General features: G+C 44.6%; 2 long non-coding RNA genes across 3 annotated transcripts; both read left to right on the forward strand.

Moving 5' to 3' along the window:
• The first annotated feature begins 847 nt into the window (after nucleotides 1-847).
• On the forward strand, nucleotides 848-4,935 carry LOC133142988 (uncharacterized). The gene is made up of 3 exons (XR_009710334.1): nucleotides 848-3,144; nucleotides 3,250-3,536; nucleotides 3,672-4,935. It is a non-coding gene; the product is annotated as an uncharacterized LOC133142988 (long non-coding RNA).
• Nucleotides 4,936-6,049: 1,114 nt separating this feature from the next.
• LOC133143237 (uncharacterized) lies at nucleotides 6,050-10,141 on the forward strand. Of its 2 annotated transcripts, none has more exons than XR_009710384.1 (3): nucleotides 6,050-6,787; nucleotides 6,868-9,252; nucleotides 9,330-10,141. It is a non-coding gene; the product is annotated as an uncharacterized LOC133143237 (long non-coding RNA). The 2 variants fall into 2 exon arrangements; XR_009710385.1 differs by having other exon boundaries at nucleotides 6,050-6,347; nucleotides 8,152-9,252.
• Nucleotides 10,142-12,511: the final 2,370 nt, after the last annotated feature.

A 12,511-nucleotide genomic window follows, 5' to 3' on the forward strand; every position in this document is an offset into this window, starting at 1 on the left:
ACCTCCAAACCTTCCATGCGGTGTATTTCTATCAACGTTCTTATGGATAAACCTTTTCCTTCTTTGCCAAACACAGCAGGGAGGATTTATATAGCATACGCCCGCCGTTGCAACGTGTAGCACATGTGCTTTTATCATCAATTTACATTCTGTGCATTGTCTCAAACAATATTTTATGCAAAAGGAAGGAAAGCAATAACTACATAAATACACGTCGAAAAATATTGCTAATAGCTAATTCCCGGTAACAGACGGAGCTAGTTGAGTTGATTATTTTGACGGAGAAGATGAAGCTAGTCGCTATATTTATCTACTCCAGCACCTCACGCTTACAAAAGCAAAAATTCCATATTTCACATGGTGAATTATTGACTTTCCATACTTGAATGAGCTTTGCGTGGCTCAACTGAACAATCGTCACGAGAGAAAAACGGAGAGACCTTGTCTTGTGAAAGGAATCGTAATTAATGAGATTCTTCACGTTACCTGTTGACCTCCCCTCGTTTCAAAATGAGACTTTGCACATATTATAAGCCTTAGCGCCATTCAAACCATGTTGACGGCAAGTTGCGGTAACCATGGTGATAAATTTCCAGAAATGTAATTAGCGGCGGTGTTGACGGAGGCGCTTTTGTCACTTTTTCATGGTGTGAGGACACACAAAGAGCGTTATGGGGTAAACACGAGCGCTTCGCTTCAAGGTCGTATACGCCGTGTCACGCCACCTGACGTTGTCGGATTAAGATTAATGCACATCGCGTGAGCCAACACGCCACGAATGCTTGTGCGGGGAACTCTTCACCTTTTGGGGGGGGGGGGGGGGAGATTCAAATTGTGCTTCTCAATAAAGCAGTACAGTATCTTAACATGTAGCTCAAGTTATGATTAGGGAAAATGATACTCCTCACAAATGAATGGATGCTTAAGAAAACCATTTTTACTACGGGTGTGTTTATGAGGGCCCGTCAATGTTCAAGCGGGGCGTGAGCGTGCGTGTTTATTGTTTTATTATAGGTAATAAATCAGCTCAGTCATGACATGGGAACAAATTTTCAATAAGGGCATAGTTCGAAAGAATCACTTTACATTGTTTGAAAGGTTTTCTCATCGTTTACATTAACGTATGAGGCTAACTTGGTCTGTCGCCACTTTTCATGCGTTCGCATATTTTGTAATTATAATTTGTACTATTAAGTGTAAGACTGAAGTCATGACATGAATGAAGAGCCGACATTTACTGTGTTATCAAAAATGGGCGGCGGGGGAAAGTAGTCTGACTGAATGTGGGTTATTTAGCCTGTTATAAAACGCTTCCGTTTGTTTGTTTATTTTGTGGATTCATTTAGCAATTGTTTACATTTAGCATTTTATATACAATAGAATTGAATTTATGATTAACTTTATGAATGACGTGGCCCATTTTAAAAAACAAAACTTTGCCAACCCGGTTCCTCTGCCTAACAGGCATTGGCGATGCTAGAGGGGGTGCTTGGGGGCACTGCCCCCCCAAAAGAAAAAATCCTAGCTCCGGCAGGGTTTACAGGAACACTGCCTCCTCATGATAATTTGAGGCCTGAGTGTGTATGTTTGCTCCTCGCTCTTTCATCCCATCAAGTGTTCATCAGTCCTTCCCTCATCAATCACAACACACAGCGGATCGCTCATCGACCGTGGGCCCCGCTTTCAAACGATAACATCTTTCCACCTCCAGACACGCTCGGACTGTAAAATGCGCACGTGTATGACGTGGAATGTGATCATAGTCACTTTCAAAGTCTTTCTGCTAACACAGCAGGCGGCACTTACACCCCCCCCCCCCCATAACACCCTCACGCAGCTTGCTGTTGGTCACCAAGGCACGTACAAATGTATACACAGGTACAGTTGCCATGGTGACGGATAGGCAGCCATGCCGAATGAGTGCACAGTCCCTCAGGACGTCGCCTTTGTCCATCTATCCATGGCTCTCTTTTAGCGATGACAAGACGTCTCCTCTATGTCTGAATCACCCCCACCCTGCTCTTTCTTCCTCATCCTCTTCTTTCTCGCTTCATTATAGATAATACATGTGTTTCTCTAGTTTTTCTTTGCAGGCCTACCAGTTTCACTTTCAACATTTGTTCTCTGACCCTTTCGCCTCAATTTAGCAAACGGCGTCGCTCGGTGGGGACTCGAATCCCAGTCGAGTTGGTTCATCCGGCGGACGCAATAAACTGCAGGTTGGTTGGAGGCGTTTTGAGTGGCGGCTTCTTATTATGACGGAGAGGCTATTGAGGGGTTGCAGTCCAAAATTGCAAAATATTTATTTTTTGCTGAAATGACGTCATATATCCTCATTTAGCCCTGTTTTTGCCGTATTTTATGACACCTACTGGAATATCCAGTGGGTGTATGTTGCACAAGTTTGCTACCAGACCTTCGCTCACTTTAGTTGCTCAAGCCTCTAAAAAACAAATTGCAAAGTTGCAGAATGTTTTTAAGTGGCCCCCACGGTAAAATGTTGCAGAATTGACCAATCGGGGTAAAATGTTAAAACAACACCCTCTGCTTTTAGCCTGCGTTGATGCCCTTCCACCCGGTGACTGATGACCCGCATCACATGACCTCTAATAAATAACGGTGCAACTCCACACCTCCCGTTTATTGTGTGTAAGTTTACGTGTATGTGTGCCTCAGTGACCTCCTCCTCCCCCTCCCCTTCCGCATGTCCCTCGGCATGTGAAACATTTTTACAAGCCTGGCGTGAAGCTGTCCATCAAACGGCATAGAAATAAAAAAATAAATACCCGGTATCATGCGCCCACATGCAAAGAAGCTCTGAGACGCAGGAGACGCTCTCTTCCCTTCTCTTCTTCACCGGCCTTCTCTTTTTACACATCTTCCGCTCATCCATCTTTCTCACCATCATTCATCTTCTTTTCTATCGCTCCCTAAATATCCCCCTCTGCTCAGATACTCACTCGTCCGTGTTTGTTATGAAGTCGGCAACTGCTGACTGGCTGGGTCGCGATATAGCAATCTCAAATTGCCGTGGTCGTCGACTAGTTCAATCAAATTTGTGTTTTATGTTTTCACGGTATCTTAGGACTGAACGTCAAGACTCGAGGCTGTCTTAACGGCTTCGTCTGGTGATTAGTGTTTGAGGTTAGATGGTATTTATGACATCGGACTCCGATGATCTTTTGATATTGAATATTGCGGAGATTTCACAGGTCTTGAAGTAAAGCTGTTTTGTAACCTTACCGCCAGGTTGTCTCGCTGATGAGTGACTGCGATGACCTCTGAGCTTTTTCCACCCTGAAAAGTGATGAGAGGGAACCTTAATGTCTCTCAAGAGAGACGTGCAAATAAAGAAGCGGCGCCGTCGGGGAAGGAAAAGCTCGGACCATTCCAAGATCCCAAACAGAGTGGAGCGTCAAAATACATGCGATATAAACGGCTTTATTGATGGAGTCCAATAACCTAGCGAAGGCACGCAGAATGGCGACAACGCAGCTATGTGAACTCCAATCATGCCAAGCTGGATATGAATTAAGGTAAAAAAAAACAAAAAAAAAAGCCACTTTCTATCAACTACTGCCAGGGACTCGTTAAACTGCAGTAATATCTTAGTTGTAAAAAAAATACCTGCATGTAATTCTCCACATCCCATGTACTTTGTTCCACTCCAGGCCTGTAGGGGGTGCTATATCTCACAAGTAGTTCTGATCTCACGGGTCACTACCTCACTTGGCCCGACGCAAGCGGACTGTAACGATGAGAGATGGGCTACGACTCAACGGGTCCTCCTTGGCTTGTTAACTAAATAAACGACCCGACAAACGCTGATCAAATTTTAAGCTGCCAAATTTTATGCTTGACAGAGGAAATAACGAATCCCCTTGTAGCATGTTCTACTTTGCATATTTCCCAGTGGTCTCGAGAAGATTTCCAAGCTAATATAATCTGATTTGTGTACACTTTAGCGTTGACGTCCATCAGTGGCGTTGAGTCCGTGGTACGTGTACAACATGATGTGTATCACCAGGAGAGTGCGGTACCTGTGGAGGAAACACAAAAGGTGGGAGACAAAGGGAAAAGCTAAAAGGAAGAAAAGCATCACAGGGGCCTTGATGGAGCGGCAAACATCGATGGATGGGAGAGAACCATCGAGAGCTCCGCTGGGGCAAAGGAGAAGGCTCGAGCGTGAAGAGGGAAAAAGACTAAGTGAGATTATTTTGCAGAGGTCGAAGACAATGGGAGAAGGATAGGGTGAAAGCCACAAAGGGAAGAGGAGAAGGCCGCAAAGGAATCATTCTCTTAGATGTGTTGCACTCAGAAAGCTCTTCAGCTTCCCTTTGAGGATGGACATAAAGGATGGACTTCCATTTGTCCATTAATTAATTAGTCCGTCTAATTGACACCTTCTTTGTACATACTTATGCATAGGAGCTGTGCAAGATAGCGGCGGGTCAAAAAAAAAAAAAACACTCGTTTGAAAAAGTGACGTCATTTGATTTTTATTCATAAATAATCTCTGTTGTCGTTCATCCAAAAACAGGATACCAGGATACGACCTCCTTTACGTGAGTTTGACATCTTCATCCCATCATTCCATCCGCTTTTGTTGTGCCTGTTTTGTATCCGCATCAGTAGTAGGGTCGTGTTGTGCGCAATGCAAGAGAAGCATAAGGCGCGTTCTCCAGTTGCCTTGATTGAATAATTATTCAAATCCTCGTAATCTTTTTTTTTTTTTAATTTCATCTCCCTTTAATATGCCAGTAATATGTGAGCGCATGAATGACTTGGTGAAGGGGTGGTCACGAAAACAGTGGGCGATGCACACTTTGTAATTGCGCCTCATTATCCTCTGCATTCCGCTCACGCCAGACAACCACATAGGACGAGTGCCACTCACGAGCAAGTCATCAACCAATCAGAGGGTGGCATTTGTCGTTCAACGGGAGGGATGGGGGGGGGGGGGGGGTGATCATGATAACTGTAATCCCGGAGATCTCCCAGATAGCTCGTTTATTTCATTTAAAAGCCAAATTACAAAACCCGAATGCAGCCGAGGCCGCGTGATTGAGTTGCCGTGTCGCGCCGTTATTAAGAAAGGACTCGGCGTGCAATTAATGCGGCATCACAGCGTTCGCACGCCCACACGCACACACAAACGAAAATAAAAATCAGTGCAAGAATGCTTCTGCGTCTTTGAAAGAAGCTTTTTTTTTGCAGGTATATGAATTAAGACATTTGCACCTAAGAAACTACATATGACTTATAGAAGTGACTCTACATTTCTTGTGACGACACCTTATTCAAGTAGTGACTTTTCTCCGGAGAGTTCGGTATCACCATGTCCCTCTGTCATTAGCCGCTGAAGGGGGCTTTAAAGCGCCACCTGGAATTTTGAAAAAATCCACTCGCACAACCCGTTTTAAAAGAACGTTTCCATTGTCTTGAGCTTGTTTATTGTCTTTAAAAAATGCAAATAAAATTGACACGAATAAGAGTCCGTGTTTCTTTTGGTTATCAGATAAAATAGAAAACGATTGCTTCTTTGATTTTCGTTTCGAAATAGTAACACTAAAATTGAAATACGGGTTGATTTGCAAATTCGCTGTCATTTCCAGGGTCAAACCCGAAGCAGTTATCATGAGTGGTCACCTCGTGGCGCTAGTGTGCAAAGTGCCGTTGGAGAAACAGGAGAAGAAGGTTGCCATGGATTGGCGGACGTGACGTCAGGCCCTTAGGTAAATTGATGACCGGTGTGCACGAGTTATTAAACACAGGTGAAGCAAAATGGCGTCCTTTCGCGTGGCCACTTCGCAGGTAGGTCTGCTCACGAGCGAACGTTTGGCGTTTGCTGCCGTTTCTCACGATGCCCTTTTGCTTGTTGCAGGAATTTCACACTTGAAAACTACAGCGTTTGAGCAAATCACAGGAACGTCACAGTTCGTTTTCATTTGCTGCAGGTAGCACGGTGGGCTCTTTGGGCTTTTATTTCGAATGTTTTTTTTTTTTTTTATGCTGGCCAACTGGGGCTTGAATGCTAATGTTTGACTAATTGCCCGCGTTTCTTGGTTCTGTTGAATATTAGCGTGTGTTTTATTCGACGTTTTCATGCAAACTTTTGAATGTGCTTTTTGCCGAACAGTTTCGTATCTAAACCAAACTTTCGGCTCCAAATACGCGTCCACTTTTAATTTTGGGCTACTCAAGGTTGATAAATGAAAAACGCATACCTAAAAAACGTTTGCAAACATTTTTTACTTCCGGTTTCCGCCCATACGCGCCCTTCTTGGACAACTGAGCTCCACTCGTCCGATTTTGGACAGCAGACTTGGATTGTCTTTAGACTCGAGGTAGGTTGCGTTCAGATAAGAAAATGTCCCGTCTTGTGCACTTGCGTCTCATGTAAACCACCGATGAGTAAATATGAAGCTATTTGTTAGATGTTGATTGACTTTACCCTGCATAATGGGGCAGTCCGTGCTGCAACTACGATGCTGCAACTACACGGCAGATAAGAAAATGTCCCGTCTTGAGCACAATTTTGTACGAATTTTATTTGGCCTTAATGGCGTTCGTGTTGTAAATACGATGCTGCAGCTACATGCAACGCTCTCCCCCGAAACTACCAGTTTAATTCGTCTGTTTTACACTAATGTGTACACTATCTGTTGACATTGGCCTTTTCCTCAAATATATATATACATAATTTGACGACTGCAGCTTATATCAAAAGTGAGCAGCAAGATCGCGAGGTTTCAGTGAGGATAGAGATAATGCACTTCAAAATGAGGTGAGTTCATCTGTGGTTGTCACATTCTCATGGCAATTGAAGTTACCAACACATAATTAATGGTGATGCACGATTTGCAGGCTGGAAGAGGAGCCGAAGGGCATGAGGAAAGGACCAATTCCACACCCAATCAAGAATCACGCAGCGTGCAAAAGTTGACATGTGTGGGGATCATGTGACCAGGAGGGGACAATGTGGAGCTCTGGGACGCGCTTTGGTTATGGGTGCACTACGCTAAAGTTGTGGGGATCATGTGACCAGGAGGGGCTGTGTGGAGCTCTGGGATGCGCTTTGGTTATGGGTGCACGACAGAAAGGGTTTTGGAGTGGACAGTGTTTGGGGGACTGATGGTTGGACTTGCTTAAGAGGTGCGCTGTAGTTGTGGTTGAGGTTGTGGCTTGTCTGGATCCAGAGCAGCGTTGTCTTGTGAGTTTTGCCATTGACGGCGCATTTGGGGGAAGACCTCGTCACGTCGATGGAAACAAACAAAACTGACGTGGAGCATGTTGTCCAATTTTGCAATATGACTTGTTGACTATTGTAACATTTTGTCTTTTTGTAACCTATCACTGTCGTACTTGCGTTCTTTGTTCCCCTCTCGGTGTAGGGCCACGTTGGAGCGAGCCAGCCCACGAGGTCCCGGAAACACAAACAAAACATTAACGTGGAGCTGAATGTCCAATTTTGTGATGACGTGATTATTTTGTCTTTTTCTAACCTACCATTGTCGTACTTGGGTTGTTTGTTCCCCCCTCGGTGTAGGGCGGCGTTGGAGAGAGCCGGTCCACGAGGTGACGGAAGTGCAAACAAAACTTTGCCGTCTTGCCGAATGTCCAATTTTGCGATGTGACTTGTTGACTATTGTAACATTTTGTGTGTCTTTCTAACCTACCACTGTCATACTTGCGTTCTTTGTTCCCCCCTCGGTGTAGGGCGGCGTTGGAGTGAGCCGGTCCACGATGGACCGGAAGCGCAAACAAAACTTTGCCGTCTTGCCGAATGTCCAATTTTGCCATATGACTTGTTGACTATTGTAACATTTTGTGTCTTTCTAATCTACCACTGTCATACTTGCGTTCTTTGTTCTCCCCTCGGTGTAGGGCGACGTTGGAGCGCGCCGGAAACACAAACAGAACTTTGACGTGGAGCTGAATGTTCAATTTTGCGATATGACTTGAGGGCGTCCAAGACATGACGTGAGCAGCGCACAATTCATTGCATTCTGCCTTTTGCAGGCTGGACGCAAAAAAGGGAGGATGCACGGCCTGACCCGGCGACAGTAACCAAGAGTAGCTAGCCGCTGTGATCAAGCAAGTGAGCTCCAACTTGGGGTGTGCTTTGAGTTTCTGACAGTGTTTCTGCAGATGGCGACTGGGACACGACACGATCTGGCAGAGGCGGACGTTTCGGGCTGGCCGGGTGGCATCACTCTGAAGAATCCTGCAGCCAGCCGGGTTCTGAGGGAGACCCGCTTCCCTGGAGGCGTTGATCGGCGCAGCGCGTATGCGTGAAATGGAGTTTTTCCTTTTTTTTTTTTTTTTTAAATTCACACCAGTGGTGTCCAAACGTTTAAAGGCCTCATACTGAAACAAAAATGAGACGTGGCACATTGCGGTACACCGTAAAAATATGTGGCTCGAAGTCTCTGACTGGTTGGCCACCCCTGCTCTAATCAATCACGACATTTTACTCTTAATATTTTGTGCTACTGCTACAAAACTGTTCATTTTGAAGCTCATTCATGTGGTGTCTTGATAAACCTGACCTTGACACTGCAAAAATGAGGCTAAACTACTACTGTATGTCTGCGTCTGAGTGACATTTTGAACAGATGATTTGACTTGGAAACAGCATCTCTTAATACTTTGATGCTGTTGATCAGTTGTATTTTGGCGCTGCCCTAGTGGCCCATGTCCAATGGCCTTTTGTGGCAAATATCCCCGAGGCTGCCGTTTGGACACCAATGGTGACGTGTGTGTAGGGCTGCACGTGTATTAGAAAACTGCCACAAGTGGTCTATTGACATGCACTTTAAGAAACGAATTTTTTTAAGGTGGCAAATGAATCGAGTTCCATGTTTTCTTGCCTAAATATTTGTAATTATTTTAGAAGATGACAAGTCATTGATGCAAGTTTAAGTTAACAACTAACTGATCTCCTTCAGATCAAATAGTTCATTGCCATCCCAAGTTTTGGCATGACTTGCTCAATGCAATGGTCTGGCTCAATACTGCCATATCACTCATTTTCCAATATGTTGTGCAGCCTTGATAGAGTGCAAACGCGCAGCGACGGCAAGCGAGACTTTTGTGCTTGTGTCTTGCAAGGTGGAAGAGAAGCTGCACAAAACGGAGAGCCAGGAGACAGAGGTCACGAGGGATTGGCGAGCAAAGGAAGAAATCACCCCAAGAAAAGCAGTCTCCATGTGATGAAGAGGTTGTAGTCTGATGCATGGCTGGCCAGAGGTGACATGGCAATCAAATATGCAAGGAGAACGTACACACTTCTCTTTTTAAATCTCATTTCCTTATTTGTCTCGCAGGGCTCGCTCACGTGGCGTCAGAGGGACTGGAGCAGTTCCTCAAATCAAGATGAGTATCATCTGCCGGTCACTGAGTACGTTGACAGAAGTGAACCGCATGCAACGGAGTGCAGTCTTTCTTTTTGCAGTTGTGCGAGGCACAGGACGAGTCCGGACATCGGCCCGGAGCGGACCTGAACCTTCAGCAGACCTTCGCCCGTGACGAGCGGCCTACATGAGGCGGGTGCAGATGCGGTGAGGCTGCGAGGGCAAAGCAGCCAACATCTAGGGAGAGTATGACTTTCTTTTTTTTTCCTTTTGCACTTTCTTGCCCTCCCTCCACTTTCTCACTGGGTGTGCACACTGTCTGTCTGCATGATGCTTCTCTTTCTTCCAAGTGCTGTTGTTGTGCAATATTGTTTTAAAGTGTTTTTTTTAATACATAGAGTGAGCTGTAAAGTTTGTACTGTAATTGTGTGCCTCTGTACCTGAATTAAATTGTTAACTGAATTCAAGTGGTCCATTTTCAACATTGGCCTGTGTAGTCTCGCTGTGCGTAATGAGGTGAATGTCAAGTAGACTGACACACATAGATGCAAATGACAAGCGTGTCAAAGCGTAAAAAGTCGGCGTTGCAACCCATGAAGTATGTCTTTGGCAAACCTTTTTGCAACCCTGCTGTAAAATGGCCACTGAATTCAGAATCTGGCTCCGTTTTGGTGCACAATTTTTGTACGAGTAAAAGCCTTTATTTTAAAGTCCAAGCCTGTTTTTCTTTTTGCGGTTAGATTGTCATGCGGGGTGTTTCTGTGAATAAAGTTAACTTTGGTGTGTTTTGTTTCTGTGGGTGGTCTTTGTAAATAAACTTTGGTGTGTCAGTTGTCATGCACAATGTGCCTCAGTTGACGCTGCATCTCGAATACGAAACTAATTACAAGTTTTGTTACAGGTCTTGAAGTCTTCATTTGCAGTCGGAGTAAGAGGAACGCCTGTCCACTATACAGTGGAAAGGGCTGCCAAAGTGAATTTATAAGCATTACATGCAACTTCCAGAATCTGGGCCTTCAATTCAAAGCACTTAGTCTCATGTTGCTTAACAACACGGCCAACCTTGCTACCAGTACTGTGATAGCATCCAGTTCAGAGTTAAGTCTGCAAAAACACGTGAGTAAAGGCCACACCGTAACCTGTTTAGATGGTGTTCAAGTGAGCCAGAAAGAGGTGATCTCATTACCGTCGCTTTATTAAACTGGCTTTTGTAGACAGCTTAGTTGGATTCCGAGGGCTGCCATCTAATGGTGGCAAACTTGCCCTAACCTGTCTGACGCACCATTTACTTATATGCGAAAATACTTCATTTTTAACTTTAAACTACACTATTAAAAATGCTACCTGTCTCTCCAATGCGCATGTGTAAAAAATACAAAGCAATGACATTAATTTGCATTACTTCTACTAAACACCTGCTGCAAATATGTGATATTGCTGCAGTAAAAAATACAAAGCAATGACATTAATTTGCATTACTTCTACTAAACACCTGCTACAAATACGTGATATTGCTGCAGATATCTTGTTTCTTTAGCTTGAGAAAGTTTTTCTAGCACTCGCTGTACTCGAACCCGTATCTGCGGGTTGTACCGTCGCGCGTCGAACCGCTCGGCCATCAGTGCTGCGAAACCACACCTTTGGCCGACATGTCCTCAACAATGCAGCCTTCTGCGCTGGTACACCATATGGAGTATATGACGGGATTTTTTTTTACCTCGTTTAATATGCATCAAGCATACGAGCTGGTGTTTTAGAACAGTGTAGGTTTATGTAGTTCACAAAAAAGAGATTTTTTTAAAAATGGTTAAAATTCATAAGAGAATTGGTATGTCTTTCTTTACCGTTGAGAGAAGCGCGCAATGAAGAGATGCTAATGCTGCTGGGAGACAGGTCTGGTTAGCGTTACAACATGCATGGTTAGTACAGCGCTAGGTTAGTGCGGTGCATGGGTTAGTACATTCATGGTTAGCACATTCATGGTTAGCACATTCATGGTTAGCACATTCATGGTTAGCACATTCATGGTTAGCACATAGCATTGCCCAGGGGGCGGGGCCTGGAGCTCCTCCCGGGGGGCGGGGCGACCTTATGTATTTACACATAAATACTTGCATATGCAAATCTTAATTGCATATGCGTACACAGATTCCAATTGCAAAAGCACCGGCAGGTCCATGCTCAGCCCTGGGATCGAACCAGGTACTGTCGGGGTGGGAGCCCGTGTCACTAACCGGTCGAGCATTTCGACCTGGCAGCTGGCGGCCGTCTGCACTCTTTTGTACTTACCCAGCGCGCGCGGAACGTAATATTGAACGGTTAAGTATGACTCGAAGTGAAAGCGGGGTGACCGCCGAGCTCGCCACGATGGGCGAGTGGCTCCGTCGCTGCGCTAGAACACCTGAGACCCAGGGTTCGATTCTCCACCACTGCGAAATGCAATGCTATGTGCTAACCATGAATGTGCTAACCATGAATGTGCTAACCATGAATGTACTAACCATGAATGTACTAACCATGAATGTACTAACCCATGCACTGCACTAACCTAACGCTGTACTAATCATGCATGTGGTATCGCTAACCAGACCTGTCTCCCGGCAGCACTAGGAACTCTTCATTGCGCGCTTCTCTCAACAGTAAAGAAAGACATACCAATTCTCTTATGAATTTTAACCATTTTTTAAAAAATCTCTTTTTTGTGAACTACATAAACCTACACTGTTCTAAAACACCAGCTCGTATGCTTGATGCATATTAAACGAGGTAAAAAAAATCCCGTCATATACTCCATATGGTGTACCAGCGCAAAAGGCTGCATTGTTGAGGACATGTCGGCCAAAGGTGTGGTTTCGCAGCACTGATGGCCGAGCGGTTCGACGCGCGACAGTACAACCCGCAGATACGGGTTCGAGTACAGCGAGTGCTAGAAAAACTTTCTCAAGCTAAAGAAACAAGATATCTGCAGCAATATCACGTATTTGTAGCAGGTGTTTAGTAGAAGTAATGCAAATTAATGTCATTGCTTTGTATTTTTTACTGCAGCAATATCACATATTTGTAGCAGGTGTTTAGTAGAAGTAATGCAAATTAATGTCATTGCTTTGTATTTTTTACTGCAGCAATATCACATATTTGTAGCAGGTGTTTAGTAG

This window comes from Syngnathus typhle, linkage group LG18 (genome assembly GCF_033458585.1).
Source record: "Syngnathus typhle isolate RoL2023-S1 ecotype Sweden linkage group LG18, RoL_Styp_1.0, whole genome shotgun sequence".
Taxonomy (NCBI): Eukaryota; Metazoa; Chordata; class Actinopteri; order Syngnathiformes; family Syngnathidae; genus Syngnathus; species Syngnathus typhle.